The sequence below is a fragment of the Haematobia irritans genome, chromosome 5 (genome assembly GCF_050003625.1).
Source record: "Haematobia irritans isolate KBUSLIRL chromosome 5, ASM5000362v1, whole genome shotgun sequence".
Classification (NCBI taxonomy): Eukaryota; Metazoa; Arthropoda; class Insecta; order Diptera; family Muscidae; genus Haematobia; species Haematobia irritans.
The window spans coordinates 54,652,860-54,667,761 of record NC_134401.1 but is presented as its reverse complement, the minus strand read 5'-3'; the positions used below and the strand labels follow the sequence as shown (position 1 = coordinate 54,667,761).

The following is a 14,902-nucleotide window of genomic DNA, read 5'->3' as shown; positions in this document are numbered from 1 at the left end:
AATTATAATAACATAGCGACTTCATGGGAAAGTTTTTCAACTTTTGGATAAGGAAAAAAAGTTTATATCAGAGAAATGCGTCTTCTATGCTAAACAATTTGGACTTGTATATTTAAGGACATGAAATCTTTGGCATCAGGACAATATTTCTTTCAGTGTAGACTGAAATGCAAGCTTACTCGATTGGTGCCGGTTACCGAATTCTCTGATGACAAGCCATTCCAAATTGAGCAGTTTGTGAACAATAAAAAGAACGGGTGTACTTGCCAAAGATGTCAGCTGAAAATTTACACCTTCGGTTGAATGCAAGAACTCAAGCTGCTCCGATGGTAATGGTGTGTGCCGCTATAATGGACGATGATCGCTCCCCGCTCATATTCATCGACCGTGGTGTGAAAATAAACACGACTCAGCAGAATCACACTCAGCACGCGTCATTCAAGAATAGCTAAAAAAGTTGGTTCGTCACTTAATTTTTCCGCATAATGGCCACCAAAATCTCCGAATCTCAATCCTGGGGCATTTTGGAGAAAAGTCTGCCATTAAAAAATACCAAAGCTTCGATCACCTCAAGACGACGTTCGCCAAAAATGAACCAAAATATTAGAGAGCCACACCCTCAAAAAACTCGCTTCTGTAACATATGCCTCAAACACATTTTGCTTCAAGCATATATATTTTCAGGATTGGTCCAAACAAAATATTGTTTGTATTGTTCAAACATATTATGTTTCACTCCAGGCACAGTGGTAGAAAAAAAATAATGAAATTTTCTTTGTGTAGATATATTTTTAAGGCGCCAATTGGTTACTTCCATTATTTTATTTGCAGCATACTCTCTAGGTCCCTCTTTCTAAACACATATATGTTTGCATCCAAGCATATCATATTTACAAACATTTTATGTCCCAAACATAGTATGTTTTATTGTTGTTGTTTTTTATTTCAGCTTAAAACCATACATTGACTAAACTACAAGAGTAGCTTAACCAACAGAGGAAAAGAATGTTTGTCAAATTTATTTGGGCAAAGCCCTATAGACTGCAAGATGGTTGGATGGACGCACGTTTCGGAATTACCACATTCCTCATCAGCATCCTCTACTTGCAGCAAAATTTTAACATATTAACATATATGTTCCAAACATGTTATGCTAGTTTATGAACATTACATGCTTGCACTTAAAAATATTGTGTTAAAAATTTTGAGTTCCAAACATATAATTTTTACACCCAAACATATGAAAAACAGTCTTTTTCGTCCGTGCACTTTCATAATTATTCCCAGCAAAAAACCATCATCAAACTAGTAGTGCAAATGTTCTTTTTGGATCTGGAAGTGGAACAAAATTGGCGCAGAAGCGATGAATTTAACATGGGGTTGCATAGGACGGATGTTTAACCATTTCAACAGCCGTTACACTGGATTTGCATCACTTCTGGATTTGTGATATTTTGCCAAATAAATAACTTTTATACTTTTTATAATTTTTTTAATGCATTGTTTTAAAAGTTTTACATCAAATATTTTGAAAAATTCGCAATTTTTTCGAAAAAATTTAAATAATTTGTACCATTTTATTAATTCTTATTCTGTTTTTAACCTATTTGAAAAAAGTTAAAATTTCCCATTAAAAATATGAAAAAAACGAGTTATAAAAAATTATCTTAAAAGAACTCCCTGTATAGTTAAAATAAAGAACATCATTGTGAGAACACTTTTGGATTTGCTTTTGTAGTTGTACATTTAGAAGAACTTCCAAATTTTATTGCTGGGTTCTAATAACCTTTCGATTACATTGAGATAACGGCAATTTCCATAGCTACCCATATCATTTTATTGTTTTATGAATACTAGGTTAGGTTAGGTTAGGTGGCTGCCCGATGTATCAGGCTCACTTAGACTATTCAGTCCATTGTGATACCACATTGGTGAACTTCTCACTTATCACTGAGTGCTGCCCGATTCCATGTTAAGCTCAATGACAAGGGACCTCCTTTTTATAGCCGAGTCCGAACGGCGTTCCACATTCCAGTGAAACCACTTAGAGAAGCTTTGAAACCATCAGAAATGTCACCAGCATTACTGAGGTGGGATAATACACCGCTGAAAAACTTTTTGGTGTTCGGTCGAAGCAGGAATCGAACCCACGACCTTGTGTATGCAAGGCGGGCATGTTAACCATTACACCACGGTGGAATACTAAAACGGATCACGAGGGTGGAATTAATAATATTAATCATCGATATCAATTAAAAAAAAAATTAATCAAATTAAAATATTATTTGGTTTAAGTAATTTTTGCGAATGAATTTTGTGGAAAAAAATTCAAATTCAATTGTAATATTAATATTTTTTCGGTATAGCCGGTAAAAAATTCGTAACTATATTATGAACACAACTTTATGAGTAAATGAGATTAGTTTACAAATTTATCTCGAAAGACCAACTTATCAAATATATTAAAATATCGATTAGTTGACTTTGGGAAATGCCGGCAATTAGATTTCCTAAATTTTAACCAAGTTGAAAAATTGAAACGTCGACCTTTCAAAATTTTAAGTACAGACTTGATTCCGATTACAATCCATTCTAATTACATGTAGAGAAGGAAGATGCTCACTTCAACCCGGTTTCTTTGTATTTGTAGAAGAAATGGCCAAGGCTTTACAATTATAATTGGTAGAATTTAAAATGTTCGAGAACAAAATATTTTGTATATAAAAGCTTAAACCAAACTTCAACTTAAACCAAATGTATTTTATGGATATCAAAAGCAATAACATACACATCCAGACTGTGCTCTCAATAATTAACAATAAATTTCATATTTAGAAATATTCGATATAAACTTTAGACGATGAGGTTGTTTAGTTTCCTTATACATAATCATCTATAAATTAGTGAATACATTTTTCCGCCGTTAGAATTTTGTATAGCAAAAAAAAAAATGACGTTGCCGGAATATTCCCACAACATTTGCCCAAATCTGATAATTTAGAACAACTTTAACTACTTTGGCTTAGAATTGAGATAATCGAAATTGCATTTATGGTTGCATTAGAAAACATGAAGGCCATGTGTTAATATTTCAAACGAATCATTTCCAAATGCAATAGAATCTAATTAATTAAGTATGCTTAGATATTTTCGCCTTATTTAAACACAAAGAGTTTTGCAGAGGAATTTTACCATATGTTAATTTATTGGATTTCTGTTAAGACTTAAGATAAAAATACTACGTCTTGTGTAAATGAAACTGGTTTCAGAACAACCTGTATTTTTTGATACTAAGTAATCTTTTGCAATTGAAGCTAAAGAGTATTGTAGAATTCTTATGGTATGGAGAATTTGGAATTTGTCCCAAAGAATGTGGAAACGGGATTCCAGATCTTCTGATATAACAGCATTAATGTTATGGATATTCTTAATGAAACTAGCTTTCGACAACAAAGCAAAACTTTTAATACGTGTAGAAACTCGTATATCCTACATCATGAACTTGATGAATGAAAATATAGACAAACGAAGTTTTCTTTTGACGCTATAAAATTTTATTTAAAATTAAAAAGAATTAGAGTAGGTCATTGTAATTTAATAAATTGGTCTTTTAAAGGCTTTGAATTGCTGAGTTAAATTGAAAAAAAATAATAATAATAACAAGTATATATAGCAGTAAGTTCGGCCGGGCCGAATCTTAAATACCCTCCACCATGAATCAAATATTATAGTTTCCTTTGAAATTTTATAGGGATTTTATGACAGATCAAGCAGAGCAGAACACTTCCCGAAGATAAATTTAAAGATTTTACCTATGAAGACTATATCAGATTCTGGATTTATAAGTTTTAGAGGTATCATTAACATTTCTTGTACACAGAAAAAAAGTGAACTGTTTTATAGGAAGAATGAACTACCACGCACGAAAATTGAACTAAATTTTACTCCACATTTTGATATTTCCACAAAGCGTTGTTAAAACCAGGAAATTTTTATACCCTGTTGTACTTTTTAACTGCAGTTCACGAAATTACATCATCTCATAGCAGAAAAAATTAACTAAAAGTAAAGACGAAAATCATTGGCGCCAAATCATGACCATTTTAACCATACAGTAGTTCAATCTTACTATTTCTGATAATCGTACGAAAATTTTCATTTGTTTTAGTTCATATTGAACTTATGTCTATGGTCATTGAATTTTATACTCACGTTTAGTTCATAAAATTTTTGAGACATACCTAAAAAAATAAGATTTCATTAAGCTGTGGAAAATTTCGATAAAAATAATAAAATTTAACTACAAGCAAATAATTTTTTCCCGAAAAATATATGTGCGTGAAGATAAATTGTAAATTTAACTAGTCGAGACACAAACCAGGTAGTTTTTGCCTGCGCACCTAATGGGTTAATTACAATTTGAGGAGATAAAATATTTAATGAAATTCAGCACTTTCCAACATATTTGCGCAAAATATTTTGGTATAAAACGAAAGATCTTGACAAGTACTATAAATGCGAGTGGTTGTCATGTTCGAAAGCGTCCCATAAATGTTAGTTTTGCAGCTATATTTTAAAAGTCAGTTTGTCCAACTTGAAATAAAGTTAAACTACGCCCACTGTGCAATACCTGCTCTAGATTTTTTGGTATCAAATGAAAGCTCATGACGAGTACTATAAACGCAAGTGGTTGTCATGTTCGAAAGCATCATAAAAATATCGATTTTTATAAAAAAGAAAATTACTTTTTTAGAATTTCAAAAAAAGTGCACATTGGCCCACTGTGCAACACCTGCTCTACAGTGTTTGGTATCAAATGAAAACTCTTGATGAGTACTATAAATGCAAGTGGTTTTTATTTTCGAAAGTTTCCCAAAAAAAATTGTTTTAAGCAAAAGTAAAATTAATTTGCGAAATTTTAGAAAATATCGCACCAGCGCCCACTGTGCAAAACCTGCTCTAGATTTTTTGGTATCAAATGAAAGCTCTTGACGAGTACTACAAATGCAAGTAGTTTTTATTTTCTAAAACATCCCAGAAATGTAGGTTTTTGTTAATTTTTTTTTAAATTTAATCGCCACAATTTGAAATAAAACTGAAATGCGCCCACTGTGCAATACCTGCTCTAGATTTTTTGGTATCAAATGAAAGCTCTTGATGAGTACTATAAATCCAAGTGGTTGTTATATTCGAAAGCATCATAAAAATATCGATTTTTATAAAAAAGAAAATTACTTTTTTAGAATTTCAAAAAAAGTGCACATTGGCCCACTGTGCAACACCTGCTCTACAGTGTTTGGTATCAAATGAAAACTCTTGATGAGTACTATAAATGCAAGTGGTTTTTATTTTCGAAAGCATCATAGAAATATCGATTTTTATCAAAAATATAATTAATATGTCAGAATTTAAAATATAGTGCACGCGGGCCCACTGTGCAATACCTGCTCTAGATTTTTTGGTATTAAATGAAAGCTCTTGATGAGTACTATAAATCCAAGTGGTTGTTATATTCGAAAGCATCACAGAAATATCGATTTTTATCAAAAAGAAACTTAGTTTGCACGAAGTTACAATATAGGACACCCGTGCCCACTGTGCAAAACCTGCTCTAGATTTTTTGGTATCAAATGAAAGCTCTTGATGAGTACTATAAATCCAAGTGGTTGTTATATTCGAAAGCATCATAAAAATATCGATTTTTATAAAAAAGAAAATTACTTTTTTAGAATTTCAAAAAAAGTGCACATTGGCCCACTGTGCAACACCTGCTCTACGGTGTTTGGTATCAAATGAAAACTCTTGATGAGTACTATAAATGCAAGTGGTTTTTATTTTCGAAAGTTTCCCAAAAAAAATTGTTTTAAGCAAAAGTAAAATTAATTTGCGAAATTTTAGAAAATATCGCACCAGCGCCCACTGTGCAAAACCTGCTATAGATTTTTTGGTATCAAATGAAAGCTCTTGACGAGTACTACAAATTCAAGTAGTTTTTATTTTCTAATTGCACAGTGGGCGTAGTTTAACTTTATTTCAAGTTGGACAAACTGACTTTTAAAATATAGCTGCAAAACTAACATTTATGGGACGCTTTCGAACATGACAACCACTTGCATTTATAGTACTTGTCAAGATCTTTCGTTTAATACCAAAATATTTTGCGCAAATATGTTGGAAAGTGCTGAATTTCATTAAATATTTTATCTCCCCAAATTGTAATTAACCCATTAGGTGCGCAGGTAAAAACTACCTGGTTTGTGTCTCGACTAGATAAATTTACAATTTATCTTCACGCACATAAAAATATCAGTTAAATTTAGCGTTAGTTTAACTACGGAAATTTTTTTCTGAGTCAGTGTGCAAGAAAATTATAAAATAACGTCGTGATTTGAAATCTTAAATCTGTATATTTTCATCCCTATTATATACATGATTGCAAGAAGTAAAATCTGTAAATTTTACATTGAGTTTCAAGCAAGTTTAATGATCATTGCGCCTTCTATACCCTCAAGAAGTGAAATCGGTCTATATGGAGGCCTTACCAAATAGTCCGATAAAAACTAAATCCGAAAATACCAGAATATTGACAATTTTAGGCAAATCGAATAAAAACTAAGGTTTCTAGAAGCCCAAGGAGCTAAATCGGAAGATCGTTCTTATGGGGCTACACTAAAATATGGACCGATACTCACCGTTTTCGGCACACCTCTTTATGGTCTTAAAATACGTCTACATTTCCACTTTCAGGCAAATTGGATGAAACCTACGGTTTCTATAAGCCCAAGACCCCAAATCAGGAGGTCGGTTTATATGGGGACCATACCAAAACATTGACCGATACTCACCATTTTTGGCAAACCTCTTTATGGTCCTAAAATACCTCTTGATTTCCAATTCCAGGCAAATTGGATTAAAACTACGGTTTCTATAAGCCCTAGACCTCAAATCCGACCTCCCGATTTATATGGGGACAGTATCAAAACCTGGACCGATATAGCCCATCTTCGAACTTGCCTGCAGACAAAAGACGAGCTTGTGCAAAATTTCAGCAAGATTGCTTCATTAGTGAAGACTGTAGCGTGATTACAACAGACAGACAGAAGGACATGGTTATATCGTCTTAGAATTTCTCCCTGATCAAGAATATATATACTTTATATAGTCGGAAATCGATATTTCGATGTGTTGCAAACGGAATGACAAACTTATTATACCCCCGTCACCATGGTAGTGGGTATAACAATATTGAGGATAATCGATGTAAAGATTGTAAAGAACATAACATAAGGTTTAATACAGCGGAACTTCGTTTGTCTAAAATTTCATTCCGGAGAAAAGTATTTTTCTTTGTGTGTAGGTTTTTATTGGAAAATCTTTTTTAATCTAATTATTGAATTAACATAAAACTCTTGAATATCAACATAAATTTTAAAGTTGGTATCTGATATAAAGACTAAAACTATTGAATTATAAATTTGTCCCAATTAATTGATAAACTCTTTACCCATTTTGAAATCATCGCCAATATTGTCAACCTTAACGTACGAGCCATTTGTTTACATTTTTTACAAAAATGCATTGATTAATATAAAACATAATTTTAAATAACATATTTAAGTAATAACCGGTTTATTAATGTGCATTTTGAAAGACAAACAAAGTAAATGTGTACAAACTTACATAAAAAGAAGAAGAAAACAGACTCTCCCAAAAAACAAAAGACTTAAGACACATATGCGTTTTTGCCATTATATCAAGAGATTAGTGTGCGAAAGATTTCCGGCATCCATAGTGCATGACTTTTGTAAACAATGACAATGGATGTTGTGGATATTTTCTTATAACCCAAAAAGTTGTCAACAAAAGAAAAATATTTTTCTTAAGATCGTATTTATGAGATCTTACAAAGAGTAACTATTTTGGGAATTATGTTATACTCGTATTTATAGTTTGTTTTTCAATTATCAATTTGTTTTGGGATTTATTTTATATTTTTCTATATGAAGAAGATTCATTAATGACACGTTTTGCTTAAATGACCTTGGTTAAATGGTGAATATCAATTTGTCACAGCATTTTTGCTAATAACATAAAAAGAGTTTTTTTTTAATTATTTAAAGAAATATTTTGAAAGATTTATTCTATGATTTTTCTCAAAACGGAAGATTAAATTAGAATTAGGATTGTTTGAATGCTTCCAAAAGAACTAAAGCAAGCCCATGTTTTGAATTCAATTCATGGAATTGGTGTGAAGAATGTCATATAAAACAAAACGCTAAAAAAAAACAATTGAAACATTACGAGTATTTCAGGAATTTTGAAACGAAAATACTCGTTCGACTTATGATTTGATGATAATTCTTTTTGAATTGAGATGTTCTTTAAAATCTCACACTAAAAAATATCGACCTATTACATATACACCTGTTTATAATCTTCATTTTAAATTGTTTTCACAAAATTAAGGACCCAGTAGAAAATTTTGGAAGCTGTTCTAAATACAGAAAAAAAAATCACAAGAATATCTTCAATTAAAGTCTTAATTGAATTTTAAAAAATATTCAATTAAAAATATAATGGATTCAACAAATTTTTTAATTGAAACAAAAATCAATCACAAAAATTAATAGTATCAATTAATTTTTTAATTGACTTTCAATTAATTTTAATTGATACTATCATTTCTGTGATTGAAGACATTTCAATTAAAAAATTAATTGAATCAATTAATTTCGCGATTGAATTAGATTTTTTTTTTGTGTGAAAGCACAACTTTAAAACCAAAAAAGTTCTTTTTTTTTAACTACACAATTTAATTCAATTTTTTATAATTCCCTTTTTTATATTTTTAATGGGAAATTTTAACTTTTTTTGTTTTAAATAGGTTAAAAGTAAGAATAATAAAATGGTACAAATTACTTAAATTTTAAAATGCTAGATCAATTCTAGAAAAATTGCGAATTTTTGAAAATATTTGAGGTCAAACTTTTTAGACGAGCGATAGAATCCACAATTTATTTCGTAAATCTAGTACAACAAGATCTTAAATCTTACAATTGAAAGTACCATAAAAATGTATAAATTAATTTACAACATATTAACATAATATAATAAATAAAGTATAAAAAATGAAAATTATGTATAAACAAAAATTTTTAATTAAAAACAATATATATTATTTTCTTTAAGTAAATGTTTTAAATATTTCTTTTTTGAACAAATTAGCATTGCTTATAGTTTGTAATCGTGATGGTAAATCATAAAAACAAGTACATACAGCAGTAAGTTCGGCCGGGCCGAATCTTAAACACCCACCACCATGAATCAAATATTAGGGTTTCCTTTGAAATTTCAGAGGGTTTGAGGACAGATCAAGCAGAGCAGTTCAACCAGAACACTTCACGAAGATAAATTTAAAGATTTTACCTATGAAGACTATAACAGATTCTGGATTTATAAGAACCCTTTTTGTTTGAGTTTTAGAGGAATCATTAACATCTCTTGTAAGCGTACAAGAAAATTATAAAATAACGTCTTGATTTGAAATCTTAAATCTGTAGATTTCCACCCGAGAAGTAAATTCTGGAAAATGTACATTGAGTTTCAAGCAATTTCCATGATCAGTGCGCCTTCTATACTCTCAAGAAGTGAAATCGATCTATATGGAGGCATTACCATATGAGCCGATAAAAAACTAATCCGTTACACGTTTTTGTGAGCCTTAAATACCAGAATATTTACAAATTCAGGCAAATCGGATAAAAACTACGTTTTCTAGAAACCTAAGGAGTTAAATCGGGAAATCGTTCTTATGGGGGCTATACTAAAATACGGACCGATACTCACCGTTTTCGGCACACCTCTTTATGGCCCGAAAATACCTCTAGATTTCCAATTTCAGGCAAATTGGATAAAAACTACGGTTTCTATAAGCCCAAGAAGTAAAATCGGGAGATCGGTCTATATGGGGGCTATACCAAAACATGGACCGATACTCTTCATTTTTTGCACACCTCTTTATGGTCATAAGATACCTCTAGACTTACAATTTCAGGCAAATTGGATAAAAACTACGATTTCTATAAACCCAAGACCCAAATCGGGAGGTCGGTTAATATGGGGACTATATCAAAACCTTGACCGATATAGCCCATCTTCGAAATTGACCTGCCTGCAGACAAAAGACGAGTTTGTGCAAAATTTCAGCACGATTACTTCATTATTGAAGACTGTAGCGTGATTACAACAGACAGACAGACAGCCAGACAGACAAACGGACATGGTCATATCGTCTTAGAATTTCTCCCTGATCAAGAATATATATACTTTATATAGTCGGAAATCGATATTTCGATGTGTTACAAACGGAATGACAAGCTTATTATACCACCGTCACCATTCTATGGTGGTGGGTATAAAAAGGCAGATTAAATACGAATATAATGCAGTTCTTGACCAATATGACCTTTTGCGCTGTAACTAGAGAGCCAGAATTGAAATATGGGGTCGATTTATATGGGGGCTGTATACAATTATGAACCGATATGGACCAATTTTTGTGTCATTGGGGATCGGTTTATCTGAGGGCTATATATAACTATAGACCGATATGGACCTAGTTAGGCATGGTTGTTAGCGGCCATATACTAGCACAATGTACCAAATCTCAAATAAATCGGATGAAATTTGGTCCTCCAACCGCATCGAATGAAATTTGCTTCTCTAAGAGTCTCCGCAAGCCAAATCTGGGGGTCAGTTTATATGGGGGCTATACGTAAAAGTGATCCAATATGGTCCATTTGCAATACCATCCGACCTACATCAATAACAACTACTTATGTCAACTTTCAAGTCGATAGCTTGTTTCGTTGGGAAGTTAGCGTGATTTCAACAGACGGACGGACGGACATGCTTAGATCGACTCAAAATTTCACCACGACCCAGAATATATATATATACTTTATGGGGCCTTAGAGCAATATTTCGATGTGTAACAAACGGAATGACAAAGTTTTATACCATCCCCCATCCTATGGTGGATGGTATAAAAATCATTAAAATTGAGCTAAAAAAATATCTTCAATGATATTACAAAGCAAGAAAATTTTCATGAATAGCAGGAAATACTTTGTTGTATTACATGACATATTGTATTAATACGCTTTTCTGTGAGTGTATAGACTTCCCTTAGAACTCGGTATATAACCATGATTAACATTGAATTCGCAATTTTCATTCGAATTCGAAAATCTAAGTATATTTATGATAAATATAGTTTATATCAGCCCATCTTCATCAGACTTTCTTAAAATTTAGAATCGAGTGTTAATTTAAATCCAAATATATTTTGTATAGGTTCAGTTTTTGAGCATCTAATTTATAATCCGATATATTTTGACCTATAATCTTCTGAATATTGTTTGTTTTACTTATATACTAACTAATAGCCCGGTTATTGTAAAAACATTTTAAAATCTCAATTTTCAGATGTTCTTCTTCAAAATTAAAATATAGTTATTATGGTAGATATTAATCCTCATTTTGGTTGAGCGCCTAGATTACGCTGCTTTTGTAGGATTTTCTTGAAATTCGAAATATGGAATATTTCTAAAACTCATAAAATTTATATCGCCTTACAAATTTCATAATAAATATAATCTAATAATGTTACAATTTACATTTAAATCCGATTGTAAACATAACATCATAGTTGTTGTGAGTGCATGAATGACATTCACAAGAAAATAACACACAACATATGAGTTTGTGTCTTAAGTCTTTCGTTTCTCTCACATCTATAGCATCTCTGAGTAAAACTCATTCAGCGTTTGTTTCTTAAGTCTTTTATGGAGATACTTGAGACCATACGAATTCAATTGAATTGAATTAAAAAATCTATTACCCACATAAGAAAAAAAAACAACTATACAAAATATAAATCTTCTTCATTAATTATGGATGACTCCACAAACATGAAAACCCAATACATATACATATAATTTTTTGTCTTAATTTATATTATGGGTAAGACACCCTCTACCTCAGTAAGAACTCAAAGCCTTATAAAGAAATTTCCAAAATAGAAGGAAATAACCTCAAAATATATAATAATGAAAAATTAAAGAAAATCCCCCACACATGAATGAACGAATACATACGGGTATAGTACTATGAAGCATTTTGTAGATGATGACAATTGTTCATCGTAAATGATGGCTTTGAAAACCTACTACACTCAGATCCATGAAAATTAATAACAATTTGACAAGCCCCATTCCATTGAAGAGATTACAGTTGGAGGTATCATCAATGCCACATTTGACTAAGATGACTAGTCTGGTTTGGTATACTGGGGTAGAGTTCCTCCGAAGGCGTAATTTGTCACAAATCCACCAGACATATAATGATGAGGAAAAAAAAACACGGCTACGACCCAATCAAGAATGAATGATGTACATTGAAATTGTATGGCAGAGACATGATAAGATCTACCCATCACTTGACAAAGAGAATGAACCTACGCATGTGGAATTTTTAATTTGATATCTTGAAAAGAACTTTCGAAGACTATTGTTTGCCATGCCATATTTTTTGGGACTACATTCTCAATTTTTTCCTGGGGTTTTGTTGCACAAAGGCTGTAGAAATGTGTCAATAGAATCTTTGAATAAATACCTTTTCCTATAACTGGATGTCTCACTAACTTCCACTGCTTTTATTAAAATTCAAAAACTTCTTTAGTTGACAAATTAATTGACCATTTGATGAACATAATTTCTTCCTGAGTTTTTGTTGCACAAAGGCTGTATAAATGTGTCAACAGAATCTTTGAATAATTACCTTTTCCTATAATTGGATGTCTCACTCACTTCCACTTTTATGAAATCCAAAAATTTCTTTTGTTGACAAATCGATTGACCAAACTCCGGGTTTTTTGGAGGCGAGGACATATAATTTCCGTTTGTCAGTAAATGTTGAAGACACAAATAAAATTTCACTTAAAATTACTTTTTTATTTTCTTTCTATTCAATTCACCAATAATGCATTGCCACCATACGGCACGTATTACTAAAATTAAAAAACAAAAAAAAACTTTCTGAGGTTTCTTTGCTATTACTTTATTATTGCTGTTCTGTGATGCACGTATTTGGCGGTTATTAATTTCCGTTTGGGAGTTGGCCTGGGTGGTAAGTCCAGCAGCAACAGCAGTAGAAGAAGGTTCGCCGAGTTCCCCTCTTTTGGCAAACGACACAATTTTCTTTTTGGTGGTTAATTTTTTATGTATGTACTTTTTTTTTGTTTAATATTTTCCTTGCATTCGTATTACTATAGCAGCAGTTTGATTGCCACTTCCATTCAAAATAAATTTCCAAAATATTCATAAAGCCCGACAGTCGTTTGCCGTTCGAACGTACTTTACGCATACACCCGCTTCTTCGTTATGGCCAACCGTTAATTTCAAAGATTGAAATACAAACTGAATTGGGGAAAATAATTCACTCCATCATATGGTGTGATATGCCATATACATGTAACTCAAACATGACTGACACACATGTCGTATGTTGTATAAGGTTTTGAATCAAACCTAATATTCAGAGGCTGGTTGTGTTTTTCTTTCAATATTAAATTATTGTTTGGTTTTTATGTCTCGTGCTTTCTTCGCTTATGCCCCTTCATGAATTGTTAATTTGGTTAATGAATGGGCTTGTTATAAAGAAATTATCGTCATATTTAATAGCTGTTAAGTGGTGTGTTGTTATATTTTTAATTTTTAATGTTTTAATTTGTTGCTCAACAAATATTTGTAAACAACAATCCGTTACATTATTCTTAAAATTTTATATTGAAAGGGATCCAAATAAACGAATCATTAGTTTTTCTTCTGCCATTGGTTTAGATACTTCTTTTAAAAAAACACTCAGCTAATTCAAATCATATAACGACTCAAAAGGAACATTCTATATTCAGGCGTTAAAATTATATAGCAGGTGATTATGTCGGAAAAGAGAGTTTCAAAAGGAGTTGTTTAGATCCCCATTTAGTGCAAATGAATTTTACATGGGTTTGTTAAAGGATAGAACTGCTCCACTTTCGGTGGAAATTCATTTGAAAAAAGAAACTAAAACAAGTATATACGGCCGTAAGTTCGGCCAGGCCGAATCTTATGTACCCTCCACCATGGATTGCGTAGAAACTTCTACGAAAGACTGTCATCCAAAATCGAATTACTTGGGTTGTGGTATCTTAAAACTTCTTAACATCGTTTTCTAAATTGTGAGTTAGTCCATACGTGGTATATATTAGACAAAAAAGGTATGTATAGGTAAGTCTACAAATAATTACGAATCGATATGGACTTTTGCACGGTACGTAGAGAGACAGAATTGAAATATGGGGGTCGCTTATATGTGGGCTATATACACTTATGAACTTGATATGGACCAATTTTTGTGTGATTAGGGATCGATTTATCTGAGGGCTATATATAACTATGGACCGACATGGACCTAGTTAGGCATGGTTGTTAACGGCCATATACTAGCATAATGTACCAAATTTCAACTAACTCGGCTGAAATTTACTCCTTCAATTGGCTCTAAAACCAAATCTCGGGATCGGTTTATATGGGGACTATATATGATTATGGACTGATATGGAACACTTTTGGCATGGTTGTTAAATATCATATACTACCACTACGTACCAAATTTCAACCAGATCGGATGAATTTTGCTTCTCCAAAAGGCACCAGAGGTTAAATCTGGGGATCGGTTTATATGGGGGCTATATATAATTATGGACTGATATAAACCAATTTCTGCATGTTTGTTGGATACCATATACTAACATCACGTACCAAATTTCAACCGAATCGGATGAATTTTGCTCTTCCAAGGG

At 31.9% G+C, this 14,902-nt stretch overlaps 1 protein-coding gene across 3 annotated transcripts in view; it reads right to left on the bottom strand.

The window, feature by feature from the left end:
• The window catches only part of LOC142239444 (uncharacterized), a 73,533-nt gene extending 60,071 nt beyond the window's left edge, over positions 1-13,462 (bottom strand). Inside the window, exon 1 of one of the 3 annotated variants that reach the window (XM_075311234.1) lies at positions 12,841-13,462. The gene's annotated coding sequence lies outside the window, so the exon portion shown is untranslated. Of the gene's footprint in view, positions 1-12,675; positions 12,793-12,840 lie in introns of those variants that run through there. The other 2 variants (XM_075311235.1, XM_075311236.1) reach the window with 2 other exon arrangements.
• Between the last annotated feature and the right edge of the window lie 1,440 nt (positions 13,463-14,902).